This window comes from Protopterus annectens, chromosome 1.part1, assembly GCF_019279795.1.
Source record: "Protopterus annectens isolate FY-2018-M chromosome 1.part1, PAN1.0, whole genome shotgun sequence".
In the NCBI taxonomy this organism is placed as follows: Eukaryota; Metazoa; Chordata; order Ceratodontiformes; family Protopteridae; genus Protopterus; species Protopterus annectens.
Window position 1 is genome coordinate 1,010,081,446 of NC_056726.1, and position 23,513 is coordinate 1,010,104,958.

General features: G+C 44.3%; 1 protein-coding gene across 1 annotated transcript in view; it reads left to right on the forward strand.

Annotated features, from left to right (window-relative positions):
• CYTH2 (cytohesin 2) overlaps positions 1 to 23,513 on the forward strand; it is a 1,422,969-nt gene that overhangs the window by 373,032 nt on the left and 1,026,424 nt on the right. The window lies entirely within an intron of this gene.

The following is a 23,513-nucleotide window of genomic DNA, read 5'->3' on the forward strand; positions in this document are numbered from 1 at the left end:
AACAGCAGACCACTTAGGCTACAGTCTCAAGGTACTCACAGGCCTAAGCAGTGGGGGGCTCCCACTTCCAAAGTTGGAAGTAGTAAGATACCCTCTATGGTAAACTGTCACAGTGACTTAACCTTAAACCTTCCAAGCCCTGCTCAACTGACTGCTCCTTTAGGGGGAAAGATCGCCCTGCATGCAAAAACACTGGGAACTCATTACCCAAGACAAATGGGTTTTAAATATAGTTTCCCTGGGATATAGATTCCACTTCCATACCTTACCAACACCAAGCGGTTGGCCAGACCTACCCCCAAGTCAGTGGGCAGAAGCTCAACAGCAGGTTCTGTCTCTAAGTATCAGGGATGTTCAACATGTCCCAGAAGAGGAAAGGGGCCAAGGTTTTTACTCAAGACTTTTCCTGGTACCCAGAAAAGACAACTCCTGGCATCCTATCCTGGACCTGTCTATCCTAAACACCTTTTTGGTAATCCCAAAATTCAAAATGCTAATTCATCAGCTGCTTCCCATGCTAGGCAAAAATGCCTGGTTGGCAACATTGAACTTAAAGGAGGCTTACCTGTACATCCCAATAAGGGAATCTTGCAGAACATACCTACACTTTAGAGCAGACTATATGCGCTATCAATTTTCTGCACTGCCCTTTGGCTTATCTACTGCGCCAAGGGTATTCACAAAGTGCCTAGCTCCAGTCACTGCATTCTGCAGGCAAAGAAATATTCAAATAAACCCTTACCTGGACAATTGTCTAATTTGGGCAGAAAGCCAGGACATAGTATTATATCATCTGGCATTTGTAAAGAAACTGCTAATCTCACTGGGGTACACCATAAAGGTAAGAAATCCCACTTAGTACCCTGCCAACAAATTGTATTCTTGGGAGCAAGCTTGAATATAACTTCCCAAATGGCCTAACTCACGCCAGAAAAACAAGTTTATTTGACAGCCTACTTCAAATTACTGGCCACAAAGACCCAGCTGTCTGCAAAGAAAATACTGCAAGCCCTGGGGTTCATGGCCTCTTGCATTCTACTAATTCCATATGCAAGACTGCATATGAGGAAACTACAATGGTATCTAAAATGCCTATGGTGTCAGCATTCTCAGGACCTGGAATCAATGATTCCCATCATTCCTTGTATAAAGTCAGAGTTCCTTTGGTGGGCAGAAGCTTGCCACCACAACAAGGGACTGCCATTCACTCTACCCCCTGCCGCCCAAACCCTAACAATAAACGCATCAGACTATGCATGGGGGGCTCACTTGGCAGGGCAGTGCATTCAGGGGAAATGGAACCCGATGTACTGATAGTACTAGAAACTCCTATGCTGAAAAGAGGAAAAGATTCTGTTCCTGGAGCCAGACTCTGGAGATGGACACAACAGTGCCCAGTTTACCGCATATTCCTCAATACTTAACAGAGATGCTTCACAACGGTCTTTCCTTCTCTTCTATTAAAATTCATGCCTCAGTCATTTCAGCACATTATAATGCTGAGCCACCCCTCTTCTCTCACCCCCTGCTGAAACAATTCCTCAGAGGGGCCAAAAATTTAAGACCACCCAGGAGAGCCCCTACTCCAGCCTGGGACCTTAACATTGTATTGAAAAAGCTCACTCTACCTCCTTTTGAGCCAGCTGTAACTGCAGAGTTGAAATTCCTTTCTTGGAAAACAGCCTTCCTTCTAGCCATCACTTCAGCAAGAAGGGTGTCTAAATTATTGGCCCTCATAGCAGTGGAGCCCTTCATCATCTTTCATGCGGACAGGGTGTCCCTCAGGACCAGTCCTTCTTTTATGCCCAAGGTAGTCTCCAGTGTGTTTCCATTAATCAGTCCATTCATTTGCCAACCTTCTTCTCTAACCCATAGAACAAAGGGGAACGAATACTGCACTCCTTGGACATGCACAGACAACTTAGATTTTATTTAGACAGGACTAAGCCTCTCAGGAAATCTGAACAGCTGCTAGTTGCCTTTGCTGCAGGGGCAGAAGGGAAGGCCATTTCAAAGCAAACCATTTCTAAGTGGATAGGCCATTGCATTCATTTTTGCTATAAGCAGCATGGAAAACCTACCCCACAAGGGGTAAGATCCCATTCCACCAGGGCTACATACAGCCATTCTCAGAGGTGTTCCTACCAGGGACATCCTAGAAGCTGCGACCTGGAGTTCTGTACATACCTTCACCAAGCATTACCACTTGCCAGTTTTTTTCTAAATTCAGAGCTGATTTTGCCACTGCAGTCTTGCAGGGCCTAATAGCTGATCCTAATGCTCTCAAATTGCATCCTCTCTCTCCCTTAGCTTTGGGAATCTACCCAAATGTAATGAGTGCAACAGTGAAACACAAAGAACATAGTACAGTTGTGTACACCTACCATAAATGTAGCTGTTCAAGTGTATTTGCTGTTGTAGTCCTGGTTACTATCACCCCAGCTCCCTGACTTCTATTGACTATATCTCTCTTCTTGTTTACTGTATTTAAGTTTTCTGGTGTATTTGCTTTATGTTGGAAGTGTAACCATGTATATAATTGCTTCACATTATGGGGTCACCTGACATCTGGGGCAAGAAAAACTGATGTAATGGCGTCGGCTGCATGCTTTATACCCCTGACTACCTGACGTCATGGAAGATAAGACAGCCACCGACACAGGACCCAAGACTTTGATAATCAGGCCAACTGAGGGCTACCTGCAAGCAGATAACCCAAATGTAATGACTGCCACAGTGAATACACTTATGGTACATGTACACAACTGTACTTTATCCTCCCTCCAGCCCCCTGACTTCTCTCTACTTCTACCTATGTTTTTTTTTTTGGTTTGGCATATATTATATGATTGGTATTTGCTTTTTGCTGGGAGTGTTGCATACCATGTAAGTGCTTCCTATTTTGGGGGCTCCTGACATCTGGGGCAAGAAAAACTGATGTAATGGTGTCACTGCATGTTTTATACCCCTGACAACCTGACGTTATGGAAGAAGCGACTGCATCCAACGCAGAAATACCAAGACTCTGGTATTCAGGCCAACTGAGGACTACCTGCAGGCAGATAACCCAAATGTGATGACTGCAACAGTGAATACACTCTAACATCTACATTTATGGTAAGTGCACACAACTGTACTTTTCCTTAATGTTTTTGGGTCTGGTCCGACTACTTCATGGCTGGTCCCCTGTGGTGGATGAACTGGTGGATTTGGTTTTGAGGCAAGTTTGGAAGGAACTGGTCATGGTTGAATGAATTTCCTTAAAATTTTGGCTTCACTGAAGGATAGGCCTGTGTAGACCAATGGTTCTGTGGTGGATTCCTTTGTGGTAGCAACAAGAAGAAATGAACAGTGTCCTGTTTCAGTAATGATGACCTTGCTTTAAGCCATGGAATTACAGCCAAGTTAGAGGTGAAGCTTATGTAGAGGATTTCTACTCCTTTAGTTGGCTGGGTAGTTTTCTTAAAGCAGTCTTTCCTCTCGGCAGCCACTACTTGCTTGTTCATGAAAGGATAACCAAGAGGGAAGGTCCGTCCCCCCCCACCTCAGGACTGCTCACCAAGTACCATAAAAGGGCTGCTTTGTGTCTCATCTTCCTAAACAGTCTAGGTGAACTGCTTCCTGAGCCAAAGGCCTGGATAAAGCAGCAGAGACATTTGATGTCTTTCTCTAGGCGCCTGGGACTTTCCTCACATGATGATTGTGTAGGACTAAATGTTAACAGCATAGACTGGTGGAGGCCCTCTTCACCCACCCAGCCATTTCTCTTTTGGCCAGTGTCTGTAGACCGTCTGCAGCAAACTTCAAGTTTACTGCTAAAGGAGCAGTAAAGCCTGTTCCAAAAGTCATGGTCATGTTAATTTTGCTTCCACTTTTTTTTTTTGTTTCCCAAGGCAGACTGGGAGTTTTGCTTGTACAACAGCCATGTTTTTTATATGATGATAGAAATGGTCAGACTTGTAAGCATCCCCATGCTTGTTGTGGTTGGGTGCTTATTGCTCTTAGTTTTTACATTGGCTGTTGTAGTGGCATGCTGGGATTCTGAGAAAGCACTGCAGGTTACCAGTGGCTTATCTAGAAGTACAAATTTCTCCTGTTAAGACCATTGACAGCAAGCACAGCCTGTACCAGATCTCTCCCTGGTGATGCCAGCTGTGTAGTGCATAAACTTGTTTGACTTTCTGTACATGGAAGAATAACTGAGTTCTGCTGCAGCCTTGAGAGCTTCTTTTGAAGGAACTTTGGGAAGTGCTGTCTTAACTCCAGTCCTTGGTCTTCGTCAGCTGCACCAATGCTATTCTCCATGCCAGTTTGGAAAGTCATATTTATATAGAAGAGGTTCTGTATTTTAATGTGATTTCAGCCTTTCTTCTATTGAATAGTATACAGGCATTCCAGTGCTTGGTGTGATGGCAGTAGGAGCAATGCAGAGTTCATTGCCACCCTATCACTTGGCCCCTTGCAATATCCCTGCTTCGTTGGTAACACTGTACATGAGAGCAATATATTAGATAGTAATCATCACCACAAATCTGATCCTGTCAGAATATGGCACTGTTTCCATCAGGTGTGCAGCAGCCAGGCCTCTCTTGTCCTTATTAAAAAATTTCTCTTTACAACAGAGGGTCCTTGTTAGATGCAGGGGTGTTATTGGTCCTCCGTAGAGAGGCCTTTGGAAAAGAACATCTGTGTAAATGTCCTACCATGTTAATGACACATAAAGACCCAGTGGACTGGGTGGATTCACAGTGGTCACCACAAATGATATGGCTGAAACTGACCAAGCAGGCTGGGGTTGTGAAAATACCCCTCCATGTGCACGGTTGCCAGACCCGTGGAAATTTGAGTCATCATAGAGGTTCTTGGTTTCTCAACACCTTTTTTCCTCTCTCTCTCTCGCTCCTTGTTATAGGTTCATAGGTTCATACTAGGCTATCTACCCTAGGGCATTTATAAGCCTAGCCAGAATGTGTTTGGCTTTCGCCACCCATTTTTAATTTATTTTGCTATGCCCTTTTTTGAGGTTAGTATACTGTGCCTCTGTCCAAGAGTGACACAGAAGTGGTACCCGGGGTAAACCTACGATCTCCCATCCACTCATCAAGATTCCTCTTGAAGAGAGTCAATGAGGGACTCTGCCTAACCTGGACTGGGATTTTATTCCAGAGTGAAGGGAGCCTCTGGGTTATGAATCCGTTCGTCCAGCATGTCCTATTTATTTCAGTGCTGAGGTTCAAGTCTCTCGAGCGCGTAGCTCGATGGGATTTGGATTTTCTGAGGTGCAGTATGTTCATTAATTCCGGGTTGGACATGGCTTTATATGTCAGGCACAGATCGCCTCTGAACAGGCGGTATGCCATTGAGTAGAGCTGGAGTTTCTTTAACCGGGCAGCATATGGCATCTGTTTGAGCCCTTTGATCCTCTTGGTGAGGTACTTTTGGGGTCTTTCCAGTTGCTGCAGGTGTCTGGTAAGGTACATCCCAAAAGGGGCATTGTACTCAATTATGAGCCTGATTAGGGATGAGTAAAGAGGCACGATGACCTCCCCTGATCTAGATGTAAATCCCTTCATGATTAGGTGGGCTATATAAAATGTTTTTCTAACCTCTTTGGCCACGTGGTTGTCAAATGAGAGATTGCTATCAACTTGGGTCCCAAGGTCCCTAATTACTTCTTCTGTACTTAATGGATTACCACCTATGTGGTAATTTGTGGGCACTTTGTTTTTGCCAAAGGGGATGACTATACACTTTTTGGCATTTAGCTTGAGGCCATGGCTCTGGCACCAGTTGTCTGTTTCTATGAGGCCCTTTTGGGGGATGCTTGTGTCGGCTGGAGAGTCTGTTATTGCGCCCAGTTTGCAGTCATCTGCGAACTTGGTCAGCCACAGTCCTTCCGTGTTGGCCTGCACCTCCGAGAAATATATACCGAACAAGAGAGGTCCCAGGACTGAGCCTTGTGGGACACCACTTGTAACTGGTTTGGAGTTTGACTTGGCTCCAGCAATTCTAACCATGTGGGTTCTGTCCTTGAGCCAGTTTGCAATCCATCTAGTGACATAGGGGTTTATATTTAAGCTGGTGAGCTTATCTATAATGCCCGAGTGGGTTATTGTATCGAAGGCTTTTGCGAGGTCCAGGTAGGCTGTGTGGACCACCTTCCCCTCGTCAATGGCCTTGGTGACTGTTTCAAAGAAATCAACCAGGTTTAAGAGGCAGGATCTGCCCTTAACAAAGCCGAACTGGGTAGGATCCAGTGTTTGTAGGTCCCCAATATCTTTATTTATGAGGTCCATGATGATCCTTTCCATAGCTTTGCAGACCAAGCTAGTCAGGCTTATGGGGCGATAGTTTCCAGGATCCGTTGAGGCACCACCTTTATGGAGAGGGACCACTGTTGCTGTACGCCACTCTTTGGGCACATATCCTGTAGTAAGGCTGAGATTGAACAGTAGTTTTATGTTTGGATTTAGCTGCTCTTGGAGTTCATGTAGGATGCAGTTATTTTTTTCTCCTTTTGTCTGTTTCCTTGGTAGGAGGCTTCAGAGGCTTTGGCAGATGTTCTGGTGGCTGAGAACTTGGCATGCACCTTTTTTTTCTTTTCTTTTCCTTTCTTGTTTTTAAGATGCAGGCTGCTTTTGCAGATTGTCTTCAAATGAAAGAAGCACATTGCAGACATGAGTCCACATTGTTTCTTGGAATGAGGCAGAACAGGCACTTACTGTGAAAGTCCTTGTTGGGAGGATGCGTTACCCCATGCACCATATTGTTTTTAGTTTTATGTGAAATAATTTTTTAAGGTCTAGGTTCAGAATCAGTCATGTGCCAAGTAGTCTAATCGCTAATAAGAGAAAAAATCCCCAATGGAATGCACATCTTGTTGGTGGAAGTAGGTCGATTGGGGGAATGAGTGCTGTGAAATGCACAAGGCTATGCACTACACACAAGAAAGATCTGATGATGTCGTCATCTGAAGCAACCTGGCAAACTACTATTGAGTATATGTATGCCTTGGTGGGAGGTCAACAGCAGAAGCTCTGGGGGAGGATAGAAATCTGGAAGTCACGCCAGCCATGGGTTAATTGATTTCAGGATGTCCCAAATGTGTGAGGACTGCTGCAGTGAATTTGGTCAACTACAGTATGTATGTTTGAGAAGTTCCTGATACAGCTGTACTTCCTCATGTTGTTTGCCTTGGTGTTGACGTGCTGGTATTGGAGCTAAAATGGGGATATCTGCTGTAGGTGCTTGGGCCCCTCACTTTACTGTCTCACCAGTACTAGATACGTCAGCACTAAGAATGGTGTATTATCATCATAGGTTCATAGGTGTGTACTAGGCTAATGGCCCTGGAGTCTTTACAAGACTAGCCCATAGAAGTGCCCTGGCTTCGTGCTGCCTGACGTTAGTTCCAGTGCCTTTATCAAGTAGAGCCACTGGAGTGATCCCCAGGGTGAACTTTCTATTACCCATCCACTCATTAAGATCCCTCTTGAGGAGGTCAGTGAGGTGCTTTTCTTGACATGTATGGGAAGTGTATTCCAGAGCATGGGCCGTCTCTGAGTGAGGAACCTGTCCCTCCAGCATGTTCTGTTGATTGTAGTAATGAGGTTGAGATCTCTGGAGCGTGTGGTGTGGAGGGATTGGGATTTCTTTAGATGCAGCTTTTCTAACAGAGCTGGGTCAGACATGGCTTTGTAAGTCAAGTAGAGATCACCTGTAAGTAGGTGATATGACACGGAGAATAGTTGGTGTCTTTGAGTCTGTCCGTGTAGGACGTGTTTAATGCCTAGGATCCTCTTCGTGAGGTACTTCTGTGGGCTCTCTAGCTGTTGCAGGTGTCTAGTGAGGCACATGCCAAATGGGGCATTATACTCGATGACTGGCCTAATGATGGAAGAGTAGAGAGAGACGATGACCTCTTTCTTCCTGGATGCAAAACCCTTTGTAATGAGATGTGCCACATAGAAGGACTTTTTGACCACAGTGGCAATGTGGTGGTCGAAGGCAAGGTTGCTGTCAACCTACATCCCTAGATCTCTTATAATGCCTTCAGTGTTCAGTGGGCTCCCATCGATGTGGTAGTTGGTGGGAGTTTTTACCAAAGGAGATGGCACATTTTTTGGTGTTAAGCTTAAGGACATGGTTTTGACACCAGTCGGTCTCGGTGACGCCTTTCTGTAGGATGTCTGCATCACTTGGGGAGTTAATAATGGCTCCCAGTTTGCAGTCGTCTGCCAACTTGGTCAGCCAGAGTCCCTTTGTGTTGGCCTGGACTTCTGAGAAGTAGATGCCAAATAGGAGAGGACCCAGGACTGATCCTTGTGAGACTCCACTCGTGACTGGTTGGCAGTCTTACTTGGAGTCCGCTACCTTCACACTGTGTGTTCTGTCTGAGCCAATTTGCAACCCACCTAGTGATATAGGTGTTGATGCCTAGTTTGGAGAGTTTCTCAATAATTCCTGAGTGAGGACCTTGGCCAGATCAAAGTAGGCTGTATGCACTGCCTTACCTTCATCCACAGGCCTCATGACTGACTCAGAGGTCAAACGGGTGGAGCAGGCATGATCTTCCAAAGCCAAATTGCATGGGTTCTAGAGTCAGGGGTGGTGAAATCTCCATATATCTACCCATTCGTGTCCGGGCATCCATGTGTGTTTGAATTCTTGGTATTTTTTTTATACTCTTTCCTGCCATAGACCCTTTCTTCAGTCTCATCAGGAAACAAGTTGAGATCCCCTGTTACTGCAGTAAAGGCTGCTTGGCTAAGAAGACCATGCCAATTCTTGAAAATGTCTTGGAAAAAAAAATGTATTCTCCTCATTAGGAGCATATGTGTTATCTCTAGTCCAGGGTTCTCCATCAATTCTACCTGTTCAGATAAGCCAGCTTCCCCTCCCACTGCCTATGAACCAAGAATCTTCCACTGCTAATGATCTATGTATGAAACATTAACAGTACTTGTGGTCTGCATGTATAGTGGGGAAAATCCTTATTCCTGAATTTGTTGGCCTCCTTCATTTTAAGCTTGGTTTCCTGCAGGAAGACGATCTGACCTCCCTCTCCTCTAAATCTCTGTTTAAGTCTAGTTTGCCTAATAAGGTGACTACTATCCCCCTACATTCCATGAAGTGAATTTTAAAACCAGGCTGTGGTAATATGACTGGTGACCATGTGTTACGTTGGGCACTCCATAGATACAGAAGTTGCTGAGCAATCCCCTCCTAAATCCCATCCAGGACTTCCTTGGGCTGGTAATAACCTTTGATAGTTAATTCTCCTACACTTGAGCAAGAAACCACTGGTGGTTGAGGGGATGTAAATGGACTTGCAACTACCACATCCAGTCAGTAACATGTTATTTCTTACAAAGATAATTATGTAAACGTCTGTAGAAACCTCTAAATTGACCAGAATGAACCATTACACACATAGCTACCTCTAAAGATTACGTGGTAAGTCTGAAATACTTAATTGGACTACATAAGCTACTGTAGCTTACTCCATTATTGTAAATAATAACATTGTGTAGTAAAGATCTGACTGGTAAAACGCATTGCACACAACAGCATCCTCCATCTTAAAGTTCATTTTAATGTTCTGCAAACCCATAGTATATTTGAAAGGAGAGTATACCAGTTGATGCTGTTGAGGTACCCCACAAGTGAGTAGCCATTATGAGAACTAAGTTGTAATAGATTCAGCTATATGCTGTACTTTGATCCAGTTTCGCTAGACCTGACATCATCCAGCACTGCTTGTCCGCCAAGTCAGGTGACCCACAGAATATTTCAGACCAGGGTTTCCACTTAGAGGGGCTGGACTTGGAGATGTACTGAATTCTCGGGATTTGCATGGTGTTCTTGGGCCCTGTTTGGCTCATGTTCAAAAATCTTCTTTCCTATCCTTGGAGAGATAAGTAGCTAATATCATCGTCTTTGGTTTTGTAGGTGTGCTATCCTTATTAATGCGTTGGGACATCTTTGCTGAGCTGATAGCATTGGTGCCAGACCCTGAGTTTTTGTATGTACTATTTTTGGATGGAGATCCTAATGCTGCCTTATTAATACTGGATCTGTTTAAGTTAATATGGCATGGTGCAGGGCTGGAATACAGAATAACCAGGCGCTTCTTAGTAAGGGCTGTCCCTTTGCCAGGAGACTGAAGACATTGTCTTTTAGTCTTCGCAGACTCCCATTTCATTTCTTTGTCTGACCAATGTCGCTCATCACCTGGCTGTCTTTCATGTCTTGGGGAGTCCCACATCCTCTAGGAACTTGTTGACTTGCTGCATGCTGAAGAGAAGAAATGTTCTGCACTCTTTCTCAACAGCAAGAATGGCAGGAAATAACAGTGAGGTTCTAAACCCCTTATCCAGTAGCTCCCTTGTATTTGAGACCATTGTGTGCCTTGCATGATATAGTTTCTGAGAATAGACCCCTACCCCTATGAAAGCGATTTTGTATTTCCCCTCATTGCATACCTTTGGTTTCCCAGCTGAATTTTATCAGCCGTTCACTTGTTCTGGTTGAGACAAATGCTGTCAGAACATGTCTGGGGCATTTGGCAGCTTTATTTTATGGTACAGGCTGGTGCACTCTCTTAGTGGCAGGATTTAGATTGTTGGGCAGCCTGATTACCTTACCAAATCGCAGAAAGACTGGAGCTCCTGGTCTTGTATCGAGGAGGGGACTTCTTAATCTGACGTTGTACTCCTCTGGACCTGTTCCCCCGGTCATCAGACTTATTGGCCTGAATTGTGCTGATCTGCTTTTTATGGCTGCTGAGACTTATTATAAAACTTTAACACTCTGCTTTAGGGTATCCAGCTCACTTTCCAGCAGTGTAATCTTTGATTGCTGTTGCGATGCTACTGTGTGGTAGGCCCCACCTCCATAGCTATGTCTTGAGATCCTCTTGAACAAAATAATCAGCCAATCCTTTGGAGAAGCTTTTTTAAAATGTTAGTTGACAGGGTCTTTCATTACAGTTTTTCCAAGTAGTAGGGAGAACAAGACCTTTAGTCGATAAAAATGCACTTGGTTAGTGATTAGACTGGTAGAGGAAAAGGATTGTGTGTCCATCTTTCCCTGGGCCAGCCACACCCCCTTGATTGCTTAGCTTTCATCTAAAATGCCCAGGAAGTTGCTAGCAAAATCTGCCGTATGGAATCACCCTTGTATTCTCTCATTTAGGAGTTGAGGAAGAAGAAACCAACACTATTCCTTCCTCTTAGCAGACCTTAGATTTGGAGAGTTTTTACAATTAAGGTCAAACCCTTCCTTTAGTTACATTATCAGCTTAATTCGTAGTCCTTGGTGATGCCATTCTTGGTGGGCAACTTAAAAGATTGAGCAAAATCACATGGGTGAGTCTACACATGGTGCAGTTGTGTTGAAGAAGGCAGACTGAGTTTTCTTACCTGCCAGTGATTTCAGTGTGGGTAGAGACTTCCATTCTGGCAGCAGAAGCCTTACTTAAGGCTCCGATTCTTCAGGGCCCAGCTATTCATCTGTCAGACAGGAGTTTAAAAGCGGTGGACAAATTCACAAAGCACACGTTTATACCCACTGTATTTTCCTTGTAGGTACTAGCTGTTGAAATGTAACTTGAGTTAGAGGTGATGTCAGATGGACCACTTAAAACAGTTAAGCTCAGGTCATTATATTTTGCAAACAACTCGCCTTATTATCTGTCACCTGCTGCATGGTAGAAGGTGAAACTGTGCAGCAGAAACTGGCATTGTGACACACCCGCTTCCCTAACTGTGACCTGCAGACATCAGTAAGGTGACATATTTGCATCCCCTTCTGTGGATCTCTCCTAGTCATTCACAAAGTTAGGCAGCACGTCAGTCTAACAGAAGAGCAGGGCAAAGCCCTAATGACTGTAGGTGTAAAATTTCACTGCCACCCCCCCACAGTGAACTTTTAAGATGCAGAAGAGCTAATGCCACATGGCTTATCCATGTCATACAGCAGCAGTGAGAGTGGTATAAGGTGATATTCTCCTCTGTCTGGGTTCCAGAAAGGTCTGACCCAGAGATTTGTTTTGTTTTTTCTGTAGACTGTGGTGAGCTGCATGGTGGAGAGCAACAGTACTGAGACTTTTAACAACTGTCCTGTCTGTACAGGTGAATCTGTTTCAATCTAAAGGCTTGGAGAAAATTTCAAAGGACTTGGCCGATTAGGGGAAATATTTAGATGTTATACAATGTCATTTTGCCTTCCTCCTAAAATTCCATCATCTTCCTTGCCACATGCCCTAGTCCATCATAAACCAGCATCAAGGAGAGAGGTTATGGACTTTTAAGAGATATATTCAAGAGACCATACCAGATCAGAAAGGGTTATGGTATTATTCCAGATTATTTTTGGTACAAAACTAAACCAAGGACTTTAGGCTTGTTTTGGATTTTGATTGCCTAACACCTTTAATCTAAAGGGCATGTTTTTATGTTCATAGTCAGTTTGTTCTTCCTTTTATCTTTGAAGATTGCTTGTGCTCTGTTGATTAGATTACTAACACACTTGCCTTTACAAGATATTCAATCCACACCCTGCAAATATTCTGTCTAGATACTAGAGCCCTTCAGTGGTTTCAGTCCTACCTGAATGGTCGACAGCAAGATGTCCTCTGGCAGAACAAACTCTCTAACCTTCTACCCAACACCCTTGGAGTACCATGAGGCTCTATACTAGGGCCCTTGCTGTTCTCCATCTTCATTAACTACCTTTATACTGTCATCCCAAAAGTCAGCTGTATCCAATATGCTGATGACTCTACTCTGATTTGCTCAACCACATCTCCAATAGTTATGGTCAGCTACCTAGATCACCTTTAATACAATAGAAAACTGGCTGTCTGAACGTCGCCTGATCCTAAATCCCAAAAAAAATAAAATGCTGTTATTCTCACCAACACGTAGGTCTACCGCTTTCACCTTTACCATAAATTCAAATGATGGCACAATAATCTCCCCTGACCCCTCTACAAAACTATTAGGTGTCATTATAGACAGTAATCTAACATTCGACCTACATGTTAACCAAACTGTCAAAACCATCAATAAAAAACTAGGGTCACTTTACAGAATAAAAGCCTTCCTAACTCCTCCAGCTAAAATTGCCATAGCTCGCTCTCACCTTTTTTCAACCCTTCTGTATGCATCCCCTCTACTCTCGAATTTTTAAACAAGACTGTCCTTAAACTCTCATTTTGCTACAGCCACATTGCCAGGTTTGCCACTGGGCTGCCTTTTAGGACACATCATTGCATCAATCTAAATCAGCTTGGGTGGCTTGAACTACCCAACCTAATCCAGTATAACCAACTGATTATGGCCTATAAAATCCTCTATAATCCGGACAATACTCCTGCACTTAAAATATTATCACCCCCTATAACAATATTAGACCGCTTTGATCCTCTAACAAACTACTAATTCAGACTAGCAAAATTAATAAAACAGCCGGTGACTCTCTTTGAAAACTCTGTAAGTAGATCCTGGAACTCTCTTCCAGCTGATATTGCCTTACTTTCCACCTTAGGTCAATTTAAAACTAGACTCAAACAACATTTGTCATTTAACTGGCTATGTCAGTGTATCAAGCCTGGCTAACTCTCTCTAGAGTGTGTAAAAATCTGTTAATCAGTTTACTGTGTAATTTAATTTAATCCTGACTTGCGCTCAGGATTAACTTTAACCTGTGGAACTTGTTTAACTTGCTTACGTATGTAATCTCTGTAAATAGTCCATTTGTAATATGTAATGCTGGTATTATGTAATGCTGTATCTGCTTTCGCTTGTAGCTTTTCTCCCCGGGCCTCCGCTGAAAATGGACATGCATCCAGTCAGACTATCCTGGTCAACAAATGTAAAATAAAATAAAAATAAAAGTAGGCATGGAGGTTTCTTCACTTATGGGTTGGAACCAGTCATTACTAGTTAACGGCTGATGTTCATCGTGCATACAGCTGCAGTCATAACAGATGGGTTATCCTGCCATCAGGCGGGTCCTCGGTCGGCCGAATTCCAAAGTCTAGGTTCGGCGTCGGTTGTCGTCGCTTCCTCCCTGACGTCAGTGCGGCAGGGGTATAAAAGAGGCAGCCAACGCCATTTTCTTCAGTCTTTCTTGCCGCGTGGTGCCCGAAGCAGAAGCAGTTCGCAAGTGCCGGTTGGCCAGCTCCTGATATTTATGAAAGTATTTCAGCCGAAGTCCTCTTGAAAGCTAAGTACCCCGTTGGGGAAACTTTTCTTGCCTCAGACCGATGTCAGACAAAGTTAATAATTGCATTTCATGTGGGAAGCAAATACCGCATAAGGATTTCCACTCTTACTGTATACCTTGCTTAGGCCCAGACCACGACGTCTCGGCCTGCCCTTTTTGTGCTAGATTCAACAAACGCACTATTAAGCGTCGGGCGGAGTTCGACCTTCACTTTTTTGGCAAAAAATTTAATTATGTCGTCGAATACTCCGACTCCAGTTTTGAGCAAAATACGCAAAGATAAGGACAGACTTACAAGGTCCGCACCACCTATTGATACCACGCTAAGGCCGACTACCGGTTCTCCGGTACTCAGCGAGGCGCCTACGCAGCCCCTGAGTACCGATGACCATGCATTACTGGTGTCTTCAGTACCCGAGGTCGCAGGCTCCTCGGCCCCCATTCCTACTACAGATACTGACGCCACTCCTGGCGGGGAAACTCAGAATTTAGACAGGCCTGCCATTTCTCAAGGGGTCTTCAGGCCTTCCTCCTTCTCTATTAAAGCCTTCACTAAAATCTAAAACAGCCATGAAAACCAAAAAATAAGTTCCTCAGACACCCTCTCAAGGCACCATGCCTTAAAAAAACAGATGCTTAAAATGGCTGAGGATTTGATTACTCTTATCAGGGGTTCTCAACCCCCTCTGACAAAAGGCCCAGATTAGAGGAAGACTACCCTCCCTCAGATCAAGCTTCTGTTACCTCAGAACTATCTGAGGACCAGGATTGTGCCTATTCTCCATTCGAAGACTCTTATGCAGAGGAGTCTATTCCCTCGGTCCCCCGAGGACTTCTCTTTTGGGGAAACCCTGCATACATTGAGGGAACACTTTCACTGGGAAGACCAAGATTACGCAGATTCCAAGAAAAGGCTCAGGGAATTTCTTCTGCTCCCCCAGCATAGGCCTCTGGCTATCCCTCCTGTTTTAGATATATTGGATGATGTGTACACAGAAGCCAGCCTTAATCCTGATTCTTTGCCTCCAGCTCCTGTTAAACCAGACAAGTATTACCGGGTTCCTGATTCTCACCAGTTCCTATATAAAAGCCATACTGCTGACCCAGAAACTATTTCACAGGGTCCCAAGGGAATTAAGGCCTCTACTGCTAAAAACCCAAAAACCCATTACCTTCAGAGAGAGATTCCAGATCTTTAGAAAGGTGGGGGAAAAGGTGTACACCTCGGCCACTTTAACCATGAGGGCATTAAACTGTCAGTTCCATATGTTAAAGTATCAACAGTTTTTGATATCTCAGCTGAAAAGCAAGATGACACAACCAGAACAACCAGATTTAAAAGAGTTGCAGGATTTGTTGCATGGTGCAGAGCAAGTGGGTAAACATACCTTGCAGTGTGGTTTTGATGCTTTAGAGGCCTCATGTAGAGCTGCTGTTACGGGGTCCGTTATACGTAGGCATGCTTGGCTCAAAGAGCAAACCTTACCAGATCATGTCAAAGCTAAATTATTAGATGCACCTCTTCAAAAAGATGTATTGTTTGGTGTTAAAGCAGAGGAGGTGCTAAAGAAAATGGAGGAAAAAGCGAAATCAATGCAAACAGTGAAAGATTTCCTGCAGGTACAGCCTCCACGTTTCAGCAGAAACTGGCCTTCAAAAAATTGATCCGTTCCAGCCACAAACAGACCTCAAAGGGGCAGATACAGGCGTCCAAGGGGTAGAGGGCAACCTCAAGGATCTTTCAGAGCCAGACAGTGGCAAGCACCATCCCCAAGAGGTGGAGAATATAAATCACAGTCTTTTAGAAAACAGACACAATGACTTCCCCCTACACCTGCCAAGCAAAGCTTTAATGGCAGCACCTTTGGGCGGAAAACCGACATTATTCTCAAAAAATTGGCATATTATTACAAAAGACAAATGGATTCTGGACATTATAGACAGAGACTACAGGTTCCACTTTCACACCCTTCCAAAAATGAGAGGCATGCCAAACCTGCCACAAAATCAAAGGGCAGAGACACAAAAACAAATTTCAGCTCTCATGGACATGAAAGCAATTCAAGAAGTACCTGCAAAAGAACAAGGTCAAGGGTTTTATTCCAGACTATTCCTGGTACCAAGGAAAGACAAAGATTGGAGACCTATCTTAGACCTATCCATCCTAAACACATATCTTCAGGTGCCAAAATTCAAGATGCTCACATTACAGCAGCTTCTTCCCATGCTGGGCAAGAAGTCTTGGCTGGTAACATTGGACCTGAAGGAGGCATACCTGCATGTCCCTATCAGACAAGATTGCAGAAGATACCTCAGATTTCTTGCAGGTTCAACCCATTACCAATTCTCTGCATTGCCCTTTGGCTTATCTACTGCGCCCAGAGTGTTTACGAAATGCCTGGCATCAGTAATCGCCTTCTGCAGACTACAAGGGATGCAAATTACCCATATCTGGACGACTGCCTGATCCAAGCGGACAGCAAGGACATACTACTGCAGCACCTGTTGTTTGTAATAAAACGGTTGAACTTCCTGGGATACACAGTCAACAAAAAGAAATCAAAACTAATACCCTCTCAACAAATAATTTTCCTGGGTGCCAGCTTGGATACAACCACCCAGATGGCCTACCTCACGCCAGACAAACAAGGGCAACTGTCTCAATACTTCAGAAAAATGGCAACTTACACCAGGCTAACTGCAAGGAAAGTCCTGCAGGCTCTGGGATTCATGGCATCTTGCATCCTACTAATCCCATGTGCAAAGCTGCATATGAGGAAACTTCAGTGGTACCTAAAAAAAACTTATGGTCTCAACACAGCCACAGCTTGGAAGCAATTATACCGCTCATTCCATGCCTTCAAAAGGAATTTATGTCGTGGGCTCAAGCTTGCCAAAGAAACACAGGTCTTCCTTTCTGTGTACCTCAAGCAACTCAAATCATCACAACAGACGCCTCAGACTACGCCTGGGGAGCACATATGACAGATCAGTGCATTCAGGGAAAATGGGCACGAAAAAAGAAGCTCCTTCACATCAACCAAAAGGAAATGCTAGCCGTGCAAAAGGCTATTATGACCTTCAAAGACCTACTGCATCCAGGCCAGCTATTGATAAGGACAGACAACACCACAGTGATGTGGTACATAAACAAACAGGGGGGAACTCATTCATACCCCCTGTGCAGGCAAGCCATGACCCTATGGAACACAGCACTGGAATTGAAAATTCAAATACAGGCACAATTCCTGCCAGGGAAGGAAAACACACTGGCAGACAATCCAAGCAGAAATATGACAGATCCCCACGAATGGAAGTTGCATCCTCAAATTTTCACAAAGATAACTCTGGCATGGGGGCAGCCAGACATAGATCTCTTTGCTACCCACAGAAATTGCCAGTTGAAAAAATTTTGTTCAAGGACCTATCATCCACAGGCCTGGAAAGTGGATGCACTTTCCTTCAATTGGGCAACATTGACAGTCTATGCCTTCCCGCCTCTTCCTCTGCTGCCCAAAGTTCTATTAAAAGCCAGAGCAGAGAGGCCGAAAATGATTCTCGTTGCTCCAGACTGGCCAAGGCATCACTGGTATCTGCTCATGAAGAGCCTGACACATTCCCCACCATGGATCCTACCTCTAGTCCCCCTTCTGTTGTCCCAGCGCAACTACAAAACTCTTCACAGCCATCTCAAAACCCTAAATCTAGCTGCATGGAGAATTCCTTGATTTCCCAACAGTTTCTCCTCTCCAAGGAGGTGCAGGATGTCATCTTGGAGGCCAGAAGACCTTCTACTAGAAAGGCCTACTCCGCCAGATGGAAACGATTTTGTGCCTGGAATCAAAAGAAGGGACAGAATCCTTGGGTAATAAATATACCTCAAATTTTACAGTACCTAGCTGAGATGTTAAACAATGGACTTTCCTTCTCCTCCATCAAGATCCACGCTTCAGCCATTTCTGCACAATACAACACAGACCCTCCTTTATTCTCTCATCCTCTCTTAAGGCAGTTCCTCAGAGGGGCAAAGAATATAAAACCCCCAAGGAAACTACCAGTCCCTGCTTGGGACCTCAACTTCGTATTGGAAAAGCTGACCTTTCCTCCCTTCGAGCCAGCTTCTTCATCAGAGTTACAGTACTTGTCATGGAAAACAGCCTTTCTTCTGGTTATCACCTCAGCTCGCAGGGTTTCGGAGCTACAGGCCCTCATGGCTGTGCAAACATTCATCATTTTCCATCGGGACAGAGTTTCCTTACGAACCAACCCTACCTTTATGCCAAAGGTAGTATCCAGTGTAGCTTTGAATCAGACTATCCACTTACCTACCTTTTATCCTAATCCACAAAACAAAGGGGAAAGACTACTACATTCCTTGGACATTCACAGACAACTTCGTTATTTGGGCAGGACAAAGCCATTCAGGAAATCTGAGCAACTCTTTGTGTCCTATGCTGCAGGTGCTCAAGGAAAGGCTATTTCCAAACAGACAATTTCAAAATGGATATCCCACTGCATACGCTTTTTTTACTCATTTCATGGAAAAACTGTGCCTGCATGCATCAGATCCCACTCCACCAGAGCCACAGCTACCTTTGTAGCCTTCCTCAGGGGGGGTCCCTACCAAGGATATTTTGGAAGCAGCCACCTGGAGTTCAGTGCACACTTTCTCCAAGCACTGTCACCTCCCACTATACTCTAAATCTAGAGCGGGCTTTGCCACAGCAGTCCTGCAGGGCATCCTAGCCCCTCCTAGTTCCACTTAGTGCCTACCACCCTTACTTAGCTTTGGGATTCTACCCATCTGTTATGACTGCAGCTGTATGCACGATGAACATAGTATAGTTTTGTACCTACCATAAATGTAGATGTTCGAGTGCTAATACAGCTGCAGTCCAGGTTTCCCTCCCTCCAACCCCTCTTAGGACAGGCCTTATGACAAACCCTTTTCATAATACCTTTTGGGGTATTCTTTTATGTTGTATTTGCTTGCAACTACTGTTTTTGATTTATCAACATTGCATTTTTGCATAACATTATGTTTGCCTTCCTTCTGGGGGCACCTGACATCTGGGGCAAGAAAAACTGAAGAAAATGGCGTCTGCTGCCTCTTTTATACCCCTGCCGCACTGGCGTCTGGGAGGAAGCAACGACAACCGACGCCGGACCTAGACTTTGGAATTCGGCCGACCGAGGACCCGCCTGACGGCAGGATAACCCATCTGTTATGACTGCAGCTGTATGAGCACTCTAACATCTACATTTATGGTAGGTACAAAACTGTACTTGGTCTTTCATCTCACCTCTTTCCCTATGGTGTTCAAGCAAGTGCATGTATGAAGCTACAGCTCACGCCTGATTGTAGGGAACACTCACACATTCATGGCTAGATGTTTCCTTGTACGCAGCTACAACTCACCCATGATTGTAGGGAACACGCACATAATCATGGCTAGATGGTTGCCTCCTTGAGGCTTCATTGTTAGGTGGGTTTGGAGAACAAAGGATAATCTCTGCTTAAGGTGCTCAGTTCCTTTAGAGTAAAACTATTAGAGCTGAACTTCAGAAACTTATTTCAGTCTGTGTCTGCATAATGTATAGGATTCACATTAGACAGTATATTGTGCCAGTAAAGGATGCTGTTCATTCAGCAAGCAGACCCCATACTCTGTTCCTGCAAAACTTTTCTGAGAGCATGAGGCTCAAGCTTTGTGGCAGCTTCAGATTTTGTACATTTTTATACTAGGTTTCAAATGAGTTCAGTGGGCTATTAGTCATAACATCCTAACTGTTGGTAATTCTCAGTTCAAAACTCAAGTGATATGTCCATTTGCAGTCGTGACTGCATCCCATTAACCCTCATTCTGTAAGACCCTTTCAGTCAAACACCTTGGGCCACAGTCCTGATGGGGTTCTGCCTTCTTTAGTGTGGGTGGAGTTTCAACAACCAAAGTCTTTTTTGCATCATTGATTTGTAAATTAGAGTAGTAGTTTTAGTTCCTTTTCTAGCCACAATGCTGTTAGGCCATTTCTGTAGGACATCTCTGTTTGTTAACCAGGGTAGAGGACTGAACTCTACTGACATTTATATGATTCAGTGTGGGAGTGTTGTCTGGGTAAATGACTTGTTATGGAAGGCTGAGGGAATCAAACCCTGTATCATTTGAAGCAAATCAGTAACAGCTCATAGTCTTAATCCACTGTGCCATCTGCCACACATGTTACTGCCTTTGAACCAGGAGCTGCGGCACACCTCATATTTCTCACCTGGAACACTGTATTTCTAGTTGCCAGTCACATCTGCTTGGAGGATCTTTGCGTTCCAAGCACTGGTGTGAAAAAGTGCTTTTTTTTTGCTTCTTTAAAGACAGAGCAACCTTGAGAAGTAATCCCTTTCTCATAGAAAAGATCCACTTCATTTCCCTAGTCCTAAAAAATGGAGAATAGTGGATTTTTGCATCGCTTTGATGTGCTTAATAAATTGACAGTCTGCATTGGTAGAACTAAGAGAATCAGAAAATCTGACCAGCTGATGTACTTCATGTTTCACTGTTGCAGTCATCACATTTGCATTATCTGCTTGCAGTAGCCCTCAGTCGGCCTGATTATCAAAGTCTTGGTTTTGCGTCGGTTGCTGTCTCATCTTTCATGACGTCAGGTAGTCAGGGGTATAAAGCATGCAGCCGATGCCATTACAGAAGTCTTTCTTGCCGTGCGGTACCCGAAGCAGAGGCAGTTCGCAAGTGCCGGTCGGCCGACTCCTGAAATTTTTGTTTTCGAGTTTCAGAACCGAAGTCTTCAACAAAAGCGAAGTACCCCATTGGGGAAACGTTTTTCTTGCTCTAAACCGATGTCAGTAAAAGTCAATAATTGTCTTTCTTGTGGAAAGCAAATACCTCATAAAGATTTTCATTTGTACTGTATTCCTTGCCTAGGCCCTGACCTCACTGTCTGTTTTGTGCCTTATTTAAATCTTGAACTATTCGTCGTTGGTACATTTTCGCTTCTAAATATTTTGGTACTTGGTTCAGTTATCCAGATATGTCTTCGGTAAGCCACCCGACTACTGACATTCCCGAAAAAACGCAAAGATAAAGACAGAGACAGGTTGCCTAGGTCCAAAGCTGCCGACGACGCTTCTCCTAAGCTAGTCGCCAGTTCATCGGTACTCGGTGAGGTGCTCTCGCAGCTTCTGATACCCGCTACTTCAGATTCACAGGCCTCTACTGAGACCCATACAGAGTCTGGTATGCCATGAGATGCTTCAACTGTGGAACCTGCGGATGTCTCTACCTTGGATGGGTCCAGAGCCACTGTGCAGGCACCGGCTTCTGAGGGTGTATTCAGGCCTACTGACTTGCATATTAAACCTACACCATCTTCTTCTAGGCCTAAAACTCGAACCATGCCTCGAAAACCGGCGATGCCCAGACTGCGTGTTCAGGCCTCTATGCCTAAAAAACAAGTAAGAATGGCTGAAAATCTTGTTACTTTAATTAGGGGAAGCCAACCTTCCCCTTCTAAGAGACCTAGGACTGAATTTGCTTATGATACTTCTGACTAGGATTTTGAAATTTCTGTCTCCTCTGATGACTAAGATTTACCCTTATCTACCTATGAGGATTCTGATGTAGAGGACTCTATTCCCTCTGCTTGTCCCCCAGAGGATTTTTCTTTTGGTGAAACCTTGCATACTCTTAGGAGCATTTTCACTGGGAAAGCCAGGATTACTTTGATTCTAAAAAGAGGCTTAAGAGATTTCTTAGTTCTGCCCCAACACAGGCCTTTAGCTATCCCTCCTGTACTGGACATTGTTGATGATGCCTTTTTGGAATCTAGCTTGGCCCCTGACTCTCTACCTCCTCTTCCCAGAAAACCTGATAGATATTACAGGGTTCCTGATTCTCACAAGTTCCTTTTTAAAAATCCTCCTGTGGATCCTGAGACCATTTCACAGAGACCCAGGGGCATTAAGGCTACTACTGCCAAAAATCCTACCCCCTCTGATAGAGATTCCAGGGCCCTGGATAGATGGGGTAAGAAGGTATACACTTCTGCAACCTTGGCATTCAGGGCCTTAAATTGCCAGTTGTGAAAATAAGGATTTACAGGATTTAATGCATTCTGTTGAACAGGTTGGAAAACGTACTTTGCAATGTGGTTTTGATTCACTAGAGGCATCTTGCAGGGCTGCTGTCATTGTGTCTGTACTCAGAAGGCATGCTTGACTTAAGGAGCAATCTTTGCCAGATCATGTTAAAACTAAATTGCTGGATGCACCCTTAAATCAGGACTTGTCTGTTTGGCGACACAGCAGAAGTAGTTCTTAAAAAGATGGAGAAAGCTAAATTTGTGCAAACTGTTAAAAATTTATTACAAGTGCAGCCTCCTAGATTTAGTAGGCATTTCCTGCCTCTTTCAGGCCTTCTCATTTCAAACCCAGAACACCCAGGCTTCAGTCCCAGGGTACTCACAGGCCTAAGCAGTGGGGGGCACCCACTTCCAAACCAGGGAGTAGTAAGACTCCCCCCTATGGTAAGCTGTCTCATTGACTTAACTTTAAAACTTCCAAGCACTTCAAAACTGACTGCTCCTTTAGGGGGAATGATTGCTCTGCAAGCAAAAAACTGGGAACCCATTACCCAGGACAAATGGATTTTAAACATAGTTTCCCAAGGATACAGATTTCACTTCCACACGTTACCAACTCCAAACAGTTGGCCAGATCTACCCCCAAATCAGTGGGCAGAGGCTCAAAGGCAAGTGCTCTCTCTTAAGATTAAAGGCTATTCAGACTATACCCGAAGAGGAAAGGGGAGAAGGTTTCTACTCAGGACTTTTCCTGGTACCCAGAAAAGACAACTCATGGTGTCCTATCCAGGACCTGTCTATCCTAAACACCTTTTTGGTGATTCCAAAATTCAAGATGCCAACTCTTCACCAGTTGCTTCCCATGATAGGCAAAGATTGCCTGGTTGGCAACACTGGATTTAAAGGAAGCCTACCTACACATCCCAATCAGGGAATCTTGTAGAAAATACCCACACTTCAAAGCAGGCTACATGCACTATCAGTTGTCTGCACTGCCCTTTGGCTTATCTATGGCACCCAGGGTGTTCACAAAGTACCTAGCTCTAGTCATTGCATGTTGCAGGCAAAGAAATATTCAAATATACCCATATGTGGACGATTGTCTAATTCAGGCAGAAAGCCAGGACATACTTCTGAATCATCTGGCATTTGTACAGAAGGTGTTAACTTGTCTGGGGTACACCATAAAC